At 41.6% G+C, this 15013-nt stretch overlaps 1 protein-coding gene across 1 annotated transcript in view; it reads left to right on the forward strand.

The window, feature by feature from the left end:
* SH3KBP1 (SH3 domain containing kinase binding protein 1) overlaps positions 1 to 15013 on the forward strand; it is a 362585-nt gene that overhangs the window by 52097 nt on the left and 295475 nt on the right. The gene's annotated exons all lie outside the window — the stretch shown is intronic.

Genomic DNA, 15013 nt, shown 5'->3' on the forward strand with positions numbered 1-15013 from the left:
AGGTGGTATTGAATTAAAAAATTTTTAATAAAGTTTTGAAAAATAGGTTGTTTTTTTCTTTAATGGAAATCATCTAGGAGTTTATTTCAGTAAAGTTCAGTGAGCTTTAGTGAAGATCATTCATATTAGGAAATTCCTGACCAGATATTTTTTGTTTTGGGGCCACACCTGACAGTGTTCAGGGCTACTTCTGCCTCTGCACACAGGAATCACTCCTGATGGTGCCTAGGGACCAAGTAGGATACCGGGGATTGAACCGGGGCCTGCTGCGTGTAAGGCAAGCACCTTACTCACTGTACTCTCCAGCCCCATGATCATTCAGTTTTAATCTTAGGTGGAATTGGATAGAAAGGAATCACTTGGTCATCTCGATTGGGTTCAGTAAGGTCTCCGTGCCATCTGCTTCCTCCCTATGCCAGATATGAGAAGGCTTTCTGTGTAGGGCCCAGAGATGTCCCAAGCTGTATTGTGGTTTGGGTAGGGTTTTTTTGGGGGGGGGAGCACACCTAGTGGCGTTCAGGGGTTACTCTTGGCTCTGTGCTCAGAAATTGTTCCTGGCAGACTTGACGGACCATATGGGAGGCCAGGGATCAAACTCAGGTTGGCCACATGCAAGGAAATCCCCTATCTATCATACAAATGCTCCACCCAGTTCGGTTAGGTTTTTATGAAAGGGGTCAGTGAGGAAAAACAAGTGTCCAGACTTCTTGCCTGGGACCTTGAACTGCCCCCAGCTTCCCAGGGTCATTTAGGTTTGGTTCAAGTCTGCTGATGGTGTACAGGGGGAGAGTTTTATTGGCCACCAGTTACTGACCATTGTTTCCTGTAAATAATTGCAAGAATTGAGAGCTTCCCTTCCTCAGTTTATGGTTGACCCAAGCAGTTCTCTCTGTTTTGTGAGCAGGAAAGGCTTCTTCCGCCTGGATCACAGTGTATTCATATCTCCATAGTGAACTCTGTTGAGTGGTATTTTTTTTCCTGACACAGCCACTGATTTGGAGACAAGACTCATCCAAGAAGTACAGCCAAATCCGGGATGGTGAGGGTCTAGTGAAGAGTTTTCCCAGATGAGCAGGCAAAGTTTGGAGCAAAGCTAGGGGCCAAATAGTGAGGAAGATCATAGGACAGGGCCAGAGGCCTGGGGAGAAGGACTGTAGAGTGATTCAGAGTAGAGGGGCTGCCCAGGATGGGGTCTTTTACTGTGGGTGCAGGTTTGCTGCCCCTTCAAACTCCTAATTCACAAACTCCGGACAATCCAAGCTAGAATATGCTTGGGTCTTCCAAGCTTGTGGGCCCAGAAGTGTTTGTGGAGAGTGTGGAATACAGCAGGGCAGGGACAAGCCCAGGCAGGCCTGGAATTCAATTTCCTTCATTTTTGTTTATGGGTCACACCCAACAGTGCTCCTGACTCTGTACTCAGAAATTGCTTCTGGCAAACTCGGGACCATATGGGATGCCGGAGATTGAACTGGGGTCAGGTCATTCATTTTCATCCATTTTCCTAGGGAACAGAGGAGCTCTTCAGTGCAAAAGGTGCTGAAGTGGGCTCCACTCAGCTTTTCTCCACCTGCTCAGCCTTGGGCAGAGTTGCTGGGGGGCCCTGCCTTTCCCTGCTGCCCCACCTTCCCTGAGGCCAATGGAAGGTGACTCTGTGTGAGCTGAGAGTTCACCGTTTGCTCTTGGCCTGGTGTTACTCAGGTTGCTTCCACTTCTTCTACAGTGCTTACTCCTTTCAGGACCCAGTCCCCATTTCCAGTCCTGGCTCTTGCCTCGCCCACTCTGTCACACTTTCTTAATCCCACTTGTACCTCCTGAATTTGAGTTTATTTACTGATTCCTGTGAGAGAGTCTCACTGCGCCACCCCAAGGATTCAAGGCACTGGGAACTAGACCAAGGGATAGCACATTCCTAGTGTGTAATGTGCTCATAGCTCCATTCCCCCCCTCCTTTTTTTGGTTTTTGGGCCACACCCGGTGATGCTCAGGGGTTACTCATGTCTCTGCTCTCAGAAGTAGCTCCTGGCAGGCTCAGGGACCATATGGGATGCCAAGGATCAAAACCAGGTCTGTCCCAGGTTGGCCAAGTGCAAGGCAAACACCTTACCATTGTGCTATCACTTCAACCCCTATCCCTCTCATTTCATAGTCTCCCCCCTTGCACTCATAGGGAAGCCTATATGAATTTTTAAATAAAAAAATAAATGACAAGAACCAGGAGATTGCCCAGCAGTTAGGGCATGAACACAACCTAGGTTTGATTCCTTGTCCCCACCAGGATCTCTGGGCATCAGCAGGTGCAGCCTTGGGTGCTTCCCGCACCACCATGGTGGCCTGAGTATCCCCAGTACCATAGGGCCCAAGCAGCATTGCATCCTTGTGCCCTTGTGTTGAACCACAGGCTGGGTTGGAAGAGAATTGCCAGTGGAGTTCCTGGTTCTCTTGAGCACCACTTGGGAGCCCCCCCACCCCCATGACCAAAATCTTACAGATGAGACGGTGCATGAAATTGCTTGGCTCATGGCTGGTCTCCTAACAATGTGCTGCTGCCCTTGAATATCCATGAAGGGAAGGAGTCTGTCTTGGCCAGCAGCCCCTACTCTCACCTAATCTCTAGCCATCTCGCCTCCCCTGAGCACTCAGAAGGAAAAGCCACATTCTCATCCCCTCTACCCCCCCTTCCCCTGGCCAGGAAAGGAGGTGGCAGGAATGGCTGGGGCTGAGCCATTTGAAGCTGTCACATTGGGCAGAAAAAGAAACCTGTATTCTCTCAGATGACTGAGTCTCTTTTTCAAGGCTTCACCCACTAGGAATGTTTTAGGTTTATTATTGAGTCTCTGGTAGGTGGATGCAGTGGAGTTTAACAATAATGAAAACTGCTGTAGAGAGTTCTCGAAGCTGAAAATACATCTTGAAATCATAATAATCCTATTGGCATAAGTTTGCAATTTGGAGAGTGGGTGTACTATTTAGCTATATTTAGCGTAAGAATAATTTGTCCCCAGATTGAATTGGGTAATCTTGTGGAATCCCATTGTTTATTTGTGTGCCTTTATGCTGATGTTATGACGGGCAGAGAGGATACCTTAGACATTTTCTTGATTCGCTTATGGGATGCTTAATTGGTATTCCATTTGAGTATGGTTCCCCAAGGTGTTGGGGTTCACTATACATCCCAACTTTATTGTCTCAATTTCTCAAGAGAAAACATCAGCCACCTTATAGTCACCTCATTGTTAGGAAGATGCTGAGCTTTGCCAACTCTTAGATTTATTAGTAATATCTAGGTGGTAATACATCAACACCCAGTTTGGTAACTAAGATTTGCAACTTTTGGGTTGTTTCCTCTTTGTCTTTTATTTGGTTAGTTGGTGTGTCTATTATATAAATGGAAGAAGAATCCTTGCCTAGTGCCCCTTCCATTTCTTTCCTCTTTTTGCCCACTTCTTTTGGCATACCATTTTCTTCATTCCTCCTCCTTAAAAGCCATGTATTTTCAGTTTATATATGTATATATTCAAATGTTGCAATCATTAAATGTACAGCTTGATTTTTTCTGGTGTGTGCACCTTTGTAACCAGTCCAGATCAGTTCTATTTACACCCTTCTGGACTGTTCCAGCATATCATTTCATCGTCATTTTCCTTCACCTAGATAATCTATCATGATAGATTAATTTTGTTTGTACTTAAATTCCATGTAAATAGAATCGTAATATGTGCTCTGATAGAATCATAATTTGTGCTCCTTTCCAGGTGGTGTCTTTTGCATAATAAAATTATGTTAGAGCAGTAATTTATTTTTGCTATGTACTATCTCACCTATGAACATGCCATAATTTATTTATCTACTCTCTTGTTGATGGATATTGAGTTTTTTCCGCTTTGTATCTTATGAATAAGGACTCAACATTGCCATATAAATCTTCTAATGAATACAACCACTAATATTTCCTTGTCTATTCATGTGGTAGTGGATTGCTTTTCTCACACGTATGCTTTTTCTATGCTTGAAGCTGTAGCCTCTACTCCTGAGCATCTCTGGGTGTGGCTTGTGTAGCTCTGTAACACTCTGTAGGGCCCACTCTGCCTGGTTTAATATTCCAGATTCCTGAGCACTGCTGGGGCTCATCTCTGCTCAATAAGCTTCAGCCTTTATGGGGCAGGGAGGGTAAACAGTGTAACAGTTTGAGTGTTGAGCTAAGGAGGCTCAATTTGTATGTGTGTAGTTGGCCTGTGAGTGACGACTCTCAGTTTCTTAGGGACATTTTTTTGGCTTTTTGGGCCACACCCTGTCACGCTCAGGGGTTACTCCTGGCTATGCGCTCAGAAATCGCTCCTGGCTCAGGGACCAATGGGACTTCGGGAATTGAACCAAGGTTCATCCTGAATCAGCTGCATGCAGGCAAGTGCCTTAGGGCTGTGTTATTGTTCTGGCCCTCCCAGGGACTTTTTGATAGTGGGGACGCATGAACTCCCATAGACTAATTCTTAAATTGTTAAACACATACAAATAGAGAACTTGCATCAAATTCTATGGAGCCCATTTAATGAGGGAACAAGCAGAATGACAAAACATACTGCAAGAAGAGAAATGGATTGAAAAGTCAGGAGACAACAGAACGCTGCAATGTGATTGTTGAATTAGAACTAAAATGGGCCCGGAGCCAGAGAGATAGTTCAAAGGACCGTGGCATGCTTGGTATGTGGGAGCCTCTGGTTTAATTCCTGGCACTGCCTTGTCCTCAGAGCAGCCTGGGGAGTGACCTGTGAGCACTGTGTTTTTAGTAGCCTCAGAATCATCAGATCTTACCCAAAACAAAACAAGCAAACAACAGCAAAAAAAAAAAATTGGACTGAGGCTATGACTTAGCAGTAGAGAACTTGCCTTGTATGTGTGAGACCCTGATTTCAATCACTGGCACCATGCACACAAAAAAGAACCCATGAAAGCAAAATAAGACAATAAGCATATCAGAAACCTTGTTCTATCTTAGATCACAATAAAATCGGACCCTTTGGGCTGATCATCTCTCTCAGATGAGAAGAAAAATGTGGCCCACCTTGCTCTTTTTTAGGTGACCTTGATTGGTTTAGAAATAACCCTACTCAAGTGTTCACTAAATCATTTATATCTCCTCAGAGTATTGGACAACCCTCCTGATGGGGGGCTTATTAGAAAATATGTCAACAATGACATGAAAAGGTCATAAGATCATCTTTTTGTCTCCCTAAAATCCAAGCTTAAGGTCCAAATAGACCAGAATAGATCATAATGAGCAGTACCATGATAGGAGGTACAAGGATGAAATCCTCAAAGTCTTTTTTTTTCGTTTGTTTTTGTTTTGGGGCCACACCTGGTGATACTCAGGGCTTACTCCTGGCTCTGGGCTCAGAAATTGCCCCTGACTTTGGGAGACCATATGGGATGCTGGGGGATAAAACTGCAGTCTGTCCTAGGTCAGTTACGTGCAAGGCAAACACCCTACCATTGCGCCACTGCTGCGGCCCCTCAAAGTCATTTATTGACAAAAATTATTCCTGTCTTTCTGAGACCTCACCCTACCACACAAAACAGAAAGACAACCACCTAAAAAAGGCAGACGCAGGCCCTTTTGGGGGGGGGTTTCATGTTGCCACATTAGATTTAATTTAGGGAAGTCCTTCCTTTTGTAACCTACCCCACAGAGCCACAGAGCCATGCACCCGAGTCCAGCAAAAGATTTTGAAGCATCCATTTCATAGAATCTTCTGAAATGTTTCTATGGTTTTGAATAGACAGTCCAAGTTCATACTAAAAAGGAATGAAAAAAACCTCAGGGCTGGAGGGTACTTACATGGAGCACATGCCTGGCTTATGTGAGGGCCTGAGTTGGGTGGGACATTCACAGCTGATGCCTATGCCCCTACCTGGGAAACCAGAGAAGCGAAAACAAAAGAGAAAGAAAGCCTCAGAATTTCTGGGCCTGTGTGTCTGTCTGCCTGCTTTTTGGGGGTGGTTGAGAGGGAGGGAGAGCATTAGTTCAAGGACCCAAAGGCCCTTGACAGCTTGCAGTTCGCAAATAGATGGTCGAAAGCAGGAAGCTGTGGTAGGGGTTAAAAGTAAACACGGTGATGTTGAACTTGACACAATACTGTCTGTGAGGAAGTGAGTTCTCTCTCTCTCTCTGTCATCTCCTTTTGCTGCTCGTGCTGAGCACAGGGCACATTTGCACTGTGGCCCCAGTGTTGCCTTAACTTTTGGGTCTTGGGCTGAGTGTAACAGTTTTCAGCTTGTTTTCTCATTTGTTAGCTATTGACATCTCTCTTTGGCATCTTCAGAGCCTTTGAAACATATTTGTTTAAAGTGGCTGTTTGTTAGTCAGCGAGGTGGAAGGTCGGGGATTTGCATACTTGGCACCACTCTGAGAGAACAGCTCCCAGTTTCTTTTTTTTCTTTCTTGGTAGTGGACAGTATGGGTTGAGTGGGCAGGTGTATGGGAGTGGTAAGTCCACACCCAGCAGTGTTCACACTCAGGCTGTTCCTGACTCTGTGCTCAGGAGTGAGGCCAGGCTTTAAATGGGACTTGGAAATCTTTTGTTTCAATCCCTTAGATTTCTAGCAGATCAGACTCAAAGCCATCCTGGACATTGCTGTGAAATGGTGGCTGGATATTAAAATTTGTGAAGTCTAGGGTTCCCCCCAGGGGCTCCTTGACAGTGGGTCTCCAGCTGCTTTGGGTACATGGTATTGGCAGAAATTTGGAGTTGGGGCAAGGTAGGATATGAAATAGATAAGGGCTTTAGGATACTTTCAAAGTTTAAGTCATTCTGCTGCCTGGGAATACTTGGGCATTTCTTTAAATGAAGTAGTACTGAGCTATGTTGTTTATTTCAAAATCTTTTGGTATTGTCCTTAAAGGGACTGTCCTGGAAGTTTTGAGGGGATTCTCAGTGTAGGGAGTTGAACCCAGGACTTTATAACTTGCAAGACATATGCTCCACCACTTGAGTCACATCCCCAGACTGCCATCATGCTTTTCAGTTGAATGCCTCTTCTCAAGCAGATACATGTATTGGTAACCCATAGCCTATGGTTCTACAATTTTGAAAGTATGTTATTTCTAAAGAAGCTTCAAAATATGCATATAAATAACCATGCTGAAGGTGTGGCAAAATGTTTCCACGAACACACAAACAACACAGAAGTATATAAAAACGTCTGTTGAGTCCATATCAATGAATACATTCTAATTGCAGAATCTCCTAACTACTCTGTTCTACCTTCTACTAGGTGGCAATGAGATGGGCAGAATTTCTAGGAGTGGGCCTCAAATTCACCTCAAAAATTTCCATAACCTATAACATGATGAGCTGCAATTATAACAGTTGTGTTATTTTATGTCCCTGTGGACTTAAAAAGGGGGGAGAGAGAGCAAAATAGGTAAGGCACCAGGCTTGCAGATGTCTGACTGGGTTCAAACCCCTGTATCCTTATGGTTTCCCCAGCACCACCAGGAGTGGTCCTAAACCCAGAACCAGGAGTAAACTGAGCACCATTGGGTGTGGCCCCAAAAGAACAAAAATGGCAAAGTAGGGAAATGTTCAGGTGAGCCCAATCTTATCACACCACAGTTAAAAGCAGACCACACTTTCTGCTTAGTGGTAGAAGAGGAAGGGAGCTATTAAACCTTGAGGAGGACTTGCTGCTTTGATGTTGGATGGGTCACATGAGTAGAAATATGAGGAACTTATTGAAGCAGAGTGCAGACCTTGGCTTGGGGCCAGAGACCTGAGATATAACAGCTGCAAGGAATTAGCTTCTGCAGCAAATCCCAGTGAGCTTAGATGTGAATCATTCTTCAAACCTTCTAGATAAGGGTCCAATCTGGTTGAGATCTTGATACCTTGTGACACACTAAAGAAAAAACCCATCTAAGACCTGACCTGCAGAATTATGAGCTAACAAGTGGGCATTTAAGTTTGTGACCTAACAAATGGCCTGGGGGTGGTACTTTCCTTCCCTCCAGCAAGCTGCTTGATGGACACTGAGTAGGGAATCTGGAAATCTGTACCCCATTTGGTGTTACCTGGTAACTCTTGGCAGCTCTTACCTAATTCATTGGCATGTTGTCATTGGACACCAAATGTGGACTCTGTACTTGTATTTTTGGCCCCAAGGTCAGTAGTCATAAGTGGCTACATCATCCTTCCCACAGGGAGTGGGGAAATATTTAGAGCGGAGGGGACTGGAGAAAGAGAATCATTAAGCCAGTATAGGAAATCCTGAGCAAAAGCCTGACTGGTCTACTCATGAATTTGACTAGAATTAACATGACCACAACTTGAGAATATAATTTACTCTGTGGAATACCACCCACATTTTCAGAGTGACCTCTAGGTAACACAAACAAAAAGAGCAGAGTAGCCCTGCAAGGAATCTGGAAACTAAACTTTCATTGGAACCACAGCCCACAAGATTAAGCCAGGACTTGAATTCTTAATCTAATGCCTGTTGAAATTTAAATAAGATGCAAAGTGTTATAATAGCCCAGATGTCTAGGAAAGAACAAAAATATAACTTGACATACCAAAAACATGAAAACCACAACTTAGCTAAATGGCAATCAACAGATAGCAATAAAATAAGATTTGGATTTTGAAATTATTTGGCAAAGATTTTAGAGCAGCCACTATAGAAATATTTTAATGAGTAATTAAAAAATTCTGAAACAAAAAGGTAGCAATACCCAGTAAATAAGTGGAAGATATTAGAAAATGGAAATCATAGAACTGAAAAATACAATCAAATTAAAATACACTGTGTCAGAAAGATAAAGCAGTAGGTAAAGCATTTGCCTTACACACAGTTGACCTGGGTTTGATCCCTGGTAGCACATAACGGTTCCCCTCGCATTATAAGGAGTGATCTTTGGGCATAGAACCATGACTATGGCATGAAAACTGCTAGTTGTGGCTCACAAACCAAAATAAATACATAAAAATAAAGTGCATTGATAGAACTTAATATAGATATTATAATATGAAGGAGGATAGACTCAGTGAACCTGAAGATAGATTCAAAAAGCTTTTCCCAATTTAACAACAAATTTAAAAAGTTTGAAGGAGGAAAGAACAGAGTTTTAGAGACCCCTGGGCAAGTAAGACAGAGTCTAACATGAGTGTCATTGTAGTCCCTGAAAGAAATGAGTATAGGAATAAAAAATTATTTAAGGGCCCGGAGAGATAGCACAACGATGTTTGCCTTGCAAGCAGCCGATCCAGGACCTAGGGTGGTTGGTTCGAATCCCGGTGTCCCATATGGTCCCCCATGCCTGCCAGGAGCTATTTCTGAGCAGACAGCCAGGAGTAACCCCTGAGCACTGCCGGGTGTGGCCCAAAAACCAAAAAAAAATTATTTAAAAGTAATTACTACAAGTTACTAATTTTATTACAAGGCATAAGCGGGCCGGAGAGATAGCATGGAAGTAAGGCTTTTGCCTTTCATGCAGGAGGTCATTGGTTCGAATCCCGGCATCCCAAATGGTCCCCCGTGCCTGCCAGGAGCAATTTCTGAGCCTGGAGCCAGGAATAACCCCTGAGCACTGCCGGGTGTGACCCAAAAACTACACACACACACAACAAAAAACAAAACAAACAAACAAACAAACAAACAAAAGGCATAAGCATTCAATATAATAAGCTGAGTAAAACCCCAGAATTATAAACTGAAATATGTATCAAGATATGGCATAGTCAAATTGTTCAATACCAAAAACAAAGATAAATAAGTAAAACACTACCTGTAGAGAAAGAATGATTCAAATAACAGTGAATTTCTTGTATGAAACCCTGGAATTCAGAAGTTGGCAATATTTCCAAGTGTGAAAAGAAAACAATGATAAACTGTAATTTCTATATCTGGTAAAATATCCTTTAGGAATGAAGAGAAAATAAAAAACATTTCCAAATGAAGAAAACTAAGAGAATTTTTAAGCAATAGATGTACCTTATAAATAATAACTAAAGAAAGTTCCTTACACAGAAAAAGAAATGATCACAAATGAGCCTTAGAGCATCTGAATGGAAAACAGTGGATGAATAAAAATAGGGCTATATAAAACAGGCTATCTTTTTCTCCATTAACTTTTAAAAAATATTTTATGATTGAAGCAAAAGTTACAATATCATGTGGTATGGTAATGGATTTTTTAAATAATATCTTTATTTAAACACCATGATTACAAACATGAATTTAGTTGGGTTTCAGTCACAAAAAGAACAATCCCCTTCACCAGTGCAACATTCCCACCATCAATGCCCTCCATCTCCCTATACCCACACCCCCTGATTGTGTACAAAATAGGCAATCTACTTATCTCACTGATTATCATTGTCTTGGTAGTTGCTGGTGTATTATTTCTCTAACTCCTTGAGGTGAACTTCATTATCATGAACCAGTCCTTTTGGCTCTCATCTCTGGGTATTATTACAATAATGATGTCTTTTATTTTTTTTAAAATCCATAGATAGGCGAGACTATTCTGTGTGTCTCACTCCCTCTGACTTATTTCACTCAGCATAATAGTTTCCATGTCCATCCATGTATAGGAAAATTTCATGACTTCATCTCTCCTGACAGCTGCATAATATTCCATTGTGTATATGTACTACAGTTTCTTTAGCCATTCGTCTGTTGAAGGGCATCTTGGTTGTTTTCAGAGTCTGGCTATTGTAAATAGTGCTGCAATGAATATAGGTGTAAGGAAGGGAATTTTGTATTGCACTTTTTTTTAGGGGGGAGCACACCCGGTGATGCTCAGGGGTTATTTCTGGCTATGCGTTCAGAAATCGATCCTGACTTGGACATTGGGGGATCGAACTGCAGTCCGTACTAGAATAGCACCAGCAAGGCTTAATGCTTAATGCTTAATCCTTAATCCTTAATGCTTCGTGCCACCACTCTGGCCCCTTTGTATTGCGCTTTTGTGTTCTGAGGATATATCCCTAAGAGTGGTATAGCTGGATCATATGGAAGTTCAATTTTCAATTTTTTTGAGGAATCTCCATATTGTTTTCCATAAGGGCTAGAATAGATGGCATTCCCACCAGCAGTGAATAAGAGTTCCTCTCTCCCCACATTCTCACCAACACTTATTGTTATTGTTCTTTGTGATGTGTGCCAGTCTCTGTGGCATGAAATGGTACCTCATTGTTGTTTTGATTTGCATCTCCCTGATAATTAGTGATGTGGACTATTTTTTCATGTGCCTTTTGGCCATTTGTATTTCTTCTTTGAGAAATTGTTTATTTCTTCTCCCCATTTTTGATGGGGTTAGATGTTTTCTTTCTTGTTAAGTTCTGTCAGTAACTTGTATATCTTAGATGTTAGCCCCTTATCGGGTATTGGGTGAATTGTTTCTGCCATTATGTGGATAGCCTTTGTATTCTAGTCACTATTTCCTTTGAGGTGCAGAAGTTTCTCAGTTTAATATAGTCCCATCTGTTTATCTCTGCGTTGACTTGTTTGGAGAGTTTTGTTTCCTCCTTGAAGATGCCTTTAATCTCGAAGTCATGGAGTATTTTACCTACTTGTTGTTCAGTATACCTTATGGTTTCAGGTCTGATATCAAGTACCTTAATCCATTTGGATTTGACTTTGTGCATGGTGTTAGATGGGTAATCGATATTTTATAGATAGTACTAAAATTAATTTTAAAGGTTGGGAAGTAGATATGGAAGTAAAAGATTCCACGCTGCACTTGAAATAGAAAACCATTGATGCTAGTAATCTATGATCAGCTATACATATATATTATAATAACTGAGGACATTTAAAGGCCTGGGAAATTTTCAAGTAGTAGAGCACCTGGAACTTCATGGCCCCCTGAACATTGCTAGGCATGACCCAGGTGGCCCCTGACTTATGAGTGGCCATTATAAAATAAAATAAAATTATTTTTATAAATAAAATTATTATTATGAGTAAAATTATTATTAGCCTACAAGTAGCTCGCAGAAAGGTTAAAAAAGGAACTATAGGAATAATAATGGAATAAACAGAAAACAGACATAATGACAGACTTAAACTCTAATACATCAATAATTTAGGTATAAGTGGCCTGGATATGGCATTCGAAAGAGATAAGAGCATGCCTAAGAAATGTGCCTCAACTATGTGCTGTGTACAAAGAAATAATTTCAGGTACATAGTTTTGTGTCCTTTGACAATGTTTTTGCCAGTGACAAGCAACAGTACTAAAATTGTCACAATAAGCTCTACCATCTTGCTGAGATATGCGTTAGGCTATAACATTTAGGTACGACTATGAACACTCTATGATGTTCACACAATGATGAAATTCCCTAGTGTTACATTTCTTAGAGTCTCTATCCATCTTATGCGATACAAAACAGTATTGAGAAGTAGAAAAAAATAGAGAATGCAAACATTAATTTAGAAAGAACCAAGAGTGACTCTATGTAATACCAGGAAAAGCAAGGACAATTACTGAGAACAAAGAACATTAAAAATTTGGATCATGGCCAAGAGAGATCATAGAAATTATGGAGATTATAATTATAGATTATAGAGAGAGATTATAGAGATTATAGGGTTCTTGCCTTGCCTGCAGCCAACCCAGGTTCAATTTCTAGCACCAAAATGATCCTGCACCTACCAGGAGTGATTCCTGAGTACAAAACAATGAATAATCCCTGAGCATCATTGATGTGGCTTTCAAACAAAAATATATAAAAACTAGATCATATAAAGGGCCTTACCTTTATGTGACTGAAAAGGGAAAGATCTATTTTACCACATGATCTCCCGGTACAAACACTAATGCCTACTCTCCACACACACCTCCCTCAACACTGCATCTTTAAAAGAATGATATAATTGTTTTTCTACCAAGAAAACAACCATCCTAAGTGTGTGCACATTAAATCACATAGCTGCAGAAGTTGTGAAGCAAAAATTACATAATTACAGTCAGGATTACTTTCTCAGCACCTGCCAGACGGCTAAACAGGACCTCAGCAAGGATGTAGAAGAGCTGAACTTGATCATCAACCAAGCAGTTTTAATTGGGGTTTCTAGAACAGTCTTCTCAGATACAGGATGTATCTGTGAAACATGTCACCCTGTTAGACCACATCTTTGGTCAGAAAACTAACTTCAGAATCCTTTAAGAAGTAGAAATATTTGAGAGTATAGTCTCTGTTGCAAGTCAGCCCTTGATGGGGTTGACTGATGGAGGGATGGAGGATGAGGTCGTTCCCCTCCAGCTTGAAGCAAGCGTCTGCCACCCTGTTCAGCTAGCGGTTCTGAGGCAAAGCGGCGGGTAAAAGGTTAGGAGACTGTCAGGCTTGTGAAAATATCAGTTTTATTTGGAGGACAAGACTGAAGCCAAAAGCCTCAGCATCAGTTCCAGCCAAAAAGCCCCCCCCCCCCCCCCCCGCCTTCCACAGACTCTTGCTTTTATCCCCCAGAATCAGGTCCCACTGAATGGTGGGAGCAGAATGCCAGGTCACACCCTAGGGTAGGGCACAATCACCGATCAGGGTAGGGTCAGTAACATAATAATCCCATTGAAATGTTTACATCACAACAGTCTCTAAATAATAACAAAGAATAATAATGCTATCAAACTAGAAATCAGTAATAGAAAGATAACAGGAAAATCTCTGAACACTTGGTTATCATTTAACACACTCTGAATAACCCATGGGTCAAAGAGGAAGTCTTGAAGTAATTATTTAAAAATATATACCTGCCTTCACTTTTTTGGTCTCCCCAGCAGTCCTTGGATTCTAGTTAGGATCTGATACATGTAAGGCATTCGTTCAATCTACCTCACTGGTCCAATACTTTATTTTAGATCATTTCAGGTTTAAGGAAAAAATAGAGAAAAGGTTCAGAAATTTCTCATATACTTGCCCTCATAGCATACCAGAGAGGTGCCTTATATTTTTTAAGTATTGGTTTTGATTTTATTTATTATTTGAGACCACACCTGGTAGTGCTCAGGGGTTACGTCTGCTCAGCATTCTGAAATCACACCAGGCAGTCTCAGGGGACCATATGGGATAGGGAGGATCGAACCTGGATTGGCCACGTGTGAGACAAACACCCTACCCATTGTGTTATTGCTATGGCTCCAAGAAGTGCCTTTGAAACACTTAATAACCTTATATTGATACATAAATACCATTAAGGTCCAGAATTACATTAGGAATCATTTTATGTGTATATTCTATGGATTTGGACAAATATAGAGTATGTGTCTTCTATTATGGTATCATACAGAGTAGTTACAGTGCTCTAAAGACCCTCTGTACTCTTATCTACATTTTTATGATCATTTGTGGTCCAGATTTCTTTTGTTGACTAACTCCTAGTTGGCATTTACAATATTTTTTATTTTTGTTTTTTTTTTTGAGGTCATATCTGGCATTACTCAGGGCTACTCCTGGATTTCTGTTTAAATTAATACAGACTGGAGAATAGGTCAAGTGGCAGAGTATTTCTGAGACATTTTATAAAACCTTTAACTTTCATTGCAGCCCAAGAAGAAATACCAGTGCATTTACTAGCATTTGCAAGGCCCTAAATTCCATCCCAAGCACAACAGGGACCTGAGTTCCAGTAGGTGTGGCCCTGGTGGTCCTTTAACACCACTGACCTGCGCTCCAAACCACCAAATGCAAGCACCAAACTCTCAGGTTTGAACTGCTGGGAATGGTATAGAAAAATTTTAAATTAGGAGAGATAGTAGAGCAGGTAGGATGCTTGCCTTGCACACTGCCAACCCAGGTTTGATCACCTATTCTCCAGCAACTAGTCTGTATTCATTTAAATTTTGGGTCTTAGGACTACACTTAGTGGTTCTCAAGGGTTACTCCCAGATTAGTCATCAAGGGTCAATTGCTAACTGTGTTTAGGGGACCATGAACTACTGGAGACTAAACCCAGAGCTTCTGCTTCCACACTTTGAACCATCTTCCAGACTCTGTTCTCAAATTAAATTATTCAT

The sequence above is a fragment of the Suncus etruscus genome, chromosome X (genome assembly GCF_024139225.1).
Source record: "Suncus etruscus isolate mSunEtr1 chromosome X, mSunEtr1.pri.cur, whole genome shotgun sequence".
Taxonomy (NCBI): domain Eukaryota; kingdom Metazoa; phylum Chordata; class Mammalia; order Eulipotyphla; family Soricidae; genus Suncus; species Suncus etruscus.